Source organism: Helianthus annuus, chromosome 16, assembly GCF_002127325.2.
Source record: "Helianthus annuus cultivar XRQ/B chromosome 16, HanXRQr2.0-SUNRISE, whole genome shotgun sequence".
Taxonomy (NCBI): domain Eukaryota; kingdom Viridiplantae; phylum Streptophyta; class Magnoliopsida; order Asterales; family Asteraceae; genus Helianthus; species Helianthus annuus.
In genome coordinates this window covers 111,973,813-111,978,299 of record NC_035448.2, presented here as the reverse complement: position 1 = coordinate 111,978,299, position 4,487 = coordinate 111,973,813, and the positions used below count along the sequence as shown (strand labels likewise).

The 4,487-nt window shown below is 34.1% G+C and overlaps 1 long non-coding RNA gene across 3 annotated transcripts; it reads right to left on the bottom strand.

Annotated features, from left to right (window-relative positions):
• Positions 1-1,083: 1,083 nt before the first annotated feature.
• Positions 1,084-4,062, bottom strand: LOC110917861. Of its 3 annotated transcripts, none has more exons than XR_002580903.2 (7): positions 3,749-4,062; positions 2,549-2,630; positions 2,388-2,448; positions 2,173-2,311; positions 2,046-2,087; positions 1,890-1,949; positions 1,084-1,625 (listed from the first exon to the last, which is right to left on the bottom strand). It is a non-coding gene; the product is annotated as an uncharacterized LOC110917861 (long non-coding RNA). The 3 variants fall into 3 exon arrangements; XR_002580902.2 differs by having other exon boundaries at positions 2,569-2,630; positions 3,749-4,060; XR_002580904.2 differs by lacking the exon at positions 2,549-2,630 and having other exon boundaries at positions 3,749-4,059.
• Positions 4,063-4,487: the final 425 nt, after the last annotated feature.

Here is a 4,487-nt window from a genome sequence, read left to right as displayed (position 1 = left end):
GGCTTTGTTTAACACATCATAAGATTCTTTCAGTCTGTTCATGTTATGAATCAACTTGTTGTTGTGCCTTTTCATAGTATCGCAATTTTCACATTTCTCAGGTATCTTTTCAGTATCTGCTCTTCTCAACCTTGAAAGCTGGAATTTCTTTAACCTGCTTCTTTACCACTCGAACATTTTCTTCAGGTTTGACCTTTTCTTCTACATTTGCTGCTTTATGATTCCTCTGTTTCGCAGCTTGTCTTTCTTTGATTTCTTCCAGTTTACCTGCAGAATACAAATTATACCTATCAGATGAAAATTCTTTTTTCACTACGTCAAAAAAGGCCTACTGCCACACGAAAAAAGTGTGACCATACACCTTTCGCCACACTTTTTTTTTCCAGCTCAAGTGTGACCAAAGGTCGAGTCATCATAGGTATCATACGGCCACATTCACGTTTAGTGGCCATAGAAACCTAAAAGTGTGGCTAAAGTGTACCACTATTTCTTCGTGGAATCAAGCATTTCATACACTAGTGTGGCTAAAGGGTAGCAAAGAATTTACTGTAAATGTGGTCGTTTCTATTATATAGTCACTTAAAACTTTGTTGTAGCCACATGAATTAAAAAAACACGTGGCTAAATGGTATTAATCGCCACATCAATTAAAAAAAGGTTGTTGTAATCCAGCAAATGGTCCATTAAGTGTGGCTAAATGGTATCAATCGCCACATCAATTAAAAAAAGGTTGTTGTAATCCAGCAAATGGTCCATTAAGTGTGGCTAAATGGTATCAATCGCCACATGAATGTACTATAAGTGTGGTTATTTCTATTATATAGCCACATGAATATATTGTAAGCGTGACTGTTTCTAATATATAGTCACTAAAAAGTCTCTTTTAGCAACATCAATATAAAAAAGTGTGGCAAAAAGTTGTTGTAATTAAGCAAATGATCCATTAAGTGTGGCTAAATGATATGAAAGGTCACAATAATTTACTATAAATTTGACCGTTTATAGTATATAGTCACATGAATATTCGTGTAATTATTCATTTTATTTTCAATTTTTTATAAAATAAAAACTAAAGTAAACATGAAAAAATGTAAAACTAAATGATATTAACAATAATAATCCAAAATCCATACATAAGTATTCAAATTTAAATACTAATTAAAGACGGAAGCTTCTAATCAAAACCTATATATAAAAGTTACATGGGGAAATGACTATATATATAAACTAAGAACTGTTTCTAGGTTGTTTTCTTCAAATCCATATACTCACTACTTTTCAACTTAAAGTACTACAGACATGCATCCATGGGATGGGGGCCACCTTGTTGCTGTTGTGGTGGGGAATAAACTTGTATCTAGTGGCCGGTCTTGATATGTCTGAACCCATCCACAATAGCTTCTTGTTGGCATGCAATACCCGAACCAGAGAGGTATTTGGACTCAGCCTCACATTTAGCTCTCTTGCTTTATAGATTTATTTTAGCTTTCTCAGTAGCAGCCACCGTTAGAGGGTGCTTCAAAGATCATGCTTGCAAATACCCTCTTGCATCCAGATATAAATATCACTTTCTCAGCTAAAACCACTATTGGATGACACACCTCCCCTTCCTGCTGTATTACTATCTACACATTCCAATTCCAACGTCAATGGTTTGCAAGGACTAAACCAAGTATTTAAATAGTTATATAACACAGAAATTGAACCAAAAGTATATTACTTTTTTATTTAATCAGCCTACTTTGAAAAACAACTATCATCAAACAAATTACCCGTTAACCTTGTCTTTGTCAAAGTGGCCAAACTAGTCTATAATAAAGTTCGTCTTTTTGGTGATTGATCTGATATTTAGTCATAAAATAAGATGCAATAACCTATATAAAACATACCTGGCCACAACTCCACAAGCTCAACATGTAAAACTCTCTTGTGTTTTTGTTCGTATTTACCTACAATCATACAAAAGAATATATAATAAAAAACAATAGAACAAACTTATAAAATTGCAGCTTTGTTTTTTTCAACAAAGAGAACAAAGTACTAACCTCAATAAGATTCATTCCATCATTAACAGTAGCTTCTTCAGGCTGTAAATATAACTTAAAACCTTAAACAATGAATAAGATTCATTTAAGCAAATGTGCAAATGTACAAACAATTGTATGATAGTACCTTGTCAACTGGTGTGTTCCGTATTCAGATCTTGTTAAGAATTTTACACCTTCTTAACTTCTTTGGTGATAGAGATTACAAGTACAGGTCCGCCCCTGCCCTCTAGTGATCTATGACTCCCCACCCTCAATAGTCAATACTAAATAGGAACTTATCAGAACAAGCTGTACATGACTTAATATCACAGTGCCTTTAACATTTAGATAGGAACTAACCTCCAACACAAGCATCATGCAGAGGAATTCCACAGTCTTCATCCTTAGCCTCTAACAATAGCTACATGAAAGAAAAAACATGGTTAAGTAGTCAAACAATCAACCTTCTCCAAAGTGTAAAACCATAAACTCACAAACATTTATTTTGGAATAGAGTATACATTTTTCTCCCTAAACTCACTTGGATGCAAGACAGATGACCATAGAGACAGGTAAGTTGAAGGGCAGAATCTCCATCCTCAACTAGTTCATCAATGTTGCCACCATCCAATTAGTGTATATTCATTGAAAAAGTAAAGCAAACAGAACATCACAAAAGTGTCAAATTGATGCAATGAGGATCCAAAAGGTCTTTATTTGTCCAAAAAATATGTGGGTGTAACTAGTCATCAATTGATGCAATAATATTTTAAACAAACAGTTTCAACCGTTCTACAAATTATGCCACGACCAACCTATATAGTTCACTAGATTTCTATATAATCAAGCCTATGCGACTAATGTAACAGACATAAGTAGAGGTTTTAAGAGAATCCCACTTCAGTATAACACATGCATACACAGTCTTCAACTTTTCCACTTTTAAACAACCATTTTAGCAAACAAATTGGCTTCATAACATGTGAATACATACCTGGTACCTTACAAAAGTTATAATTTCCATACAAACACAAATGCTAGAAAAATATAGTGACAGATGTTCTACTTCATGAAGTTAATTTTTTTTTTAAATAAAAAGATTAAATATCATTCCACACGAAAAAGGGCAATTACAAAGCAATGGCAGGTAGTCGGGCAACAAGTTGCGCCGCCACCCCCTTTTTTTAAATAAAAAGATTAAATATCATTCCACACGAAAAAGGGTAATTACAAAGCAATGGCAATGGCAGGTAGTCGGGCAACAAGTTAATTAATAACAACTTTTCAATTTAACCTACAGCTGCATAGTTAATTATCATCACCATCATTCTACAAACATATTCATTCAAATTGCACATAATTTCATACCTAAATTTTCAAATCCCTAACAAGCCAAAAGACAAACAAATCGAACAACAATAGTCCAATCATTATATTTGTTATTAAAAAGTGATAATCACTTGTTTATTCGAATGTTAAGTGACTTTTAATATAAAGTCATAATAAGTGTAGAAATTTCAATACTTAAGTATATATTCGATCATATATAGCACCTCATAAGTTTTGAGTGATACATTTTCATGTTGGTCAAAGTCTAAAAAAAATGACAAAAATGGTTTATCAATTTAATAAAATAGAACCTTTTTACCTTTTTGAACAATCTGGTTTAATTAATCAATTTCAACCACTACATAAATCAATCATCTGAAGGTAAATCAAACCTTTTTGAACAATCTGCTTGACGAAGTCCTTTAACATTGACGTGCATAGCGGTGGCGGCGGCGGCCAGGTCGCGAAGTTGCGGTGACGAGTTTGCAAAGCTGCGGCGAGGTATTACACATTTCCTCGTTGAAATCCAAATGGATGTCTTTGTTCCGGCATGCCCATCTTGGTTGATTTGGGTATTGAGTTCAATTATTTAGGGAATTTTGTTGCAGAGGGAAGATGGTGAAAGAGAGGGTTTTGACTTTTGAGTTCAGTTATTTGGGAAATTTTGGAGTAGAGGGAATATTTGGGAAATTTTATCTAAGCGGGAAACACAAAAATTTTGAAGATATTTTAGTGAAATCTTGGTGGATAATAAACACTAATCTTTAATATGGCATAGTCGTGTGTTAAATGTAAGGATGAGCAAATGGTATCAGATATTGGTACCGAATTTCTCGTACTAGTTCGTTTTTCGATACTGATTTGATACCGACATGTTGCATTTTTTTGTACCAGTCTAGTAGTCTAGTACGGTAACGATAAATACCGGTTTTTATCTTTAAATATCAGTACTGAACCGTACCATACCATGTATCTTTGGTACCGGTACCCATTTTTTGGGATTCTTAGTATTGGTATTTTTGGTACCGATACCGGTTGGTACCGAGCTCATCTCTACTAGGGATGTGCAATAACCGAACCGTTAACCGAAACCGAACCGAAAACCGACAAAACCGAACCGAAATTAACCGA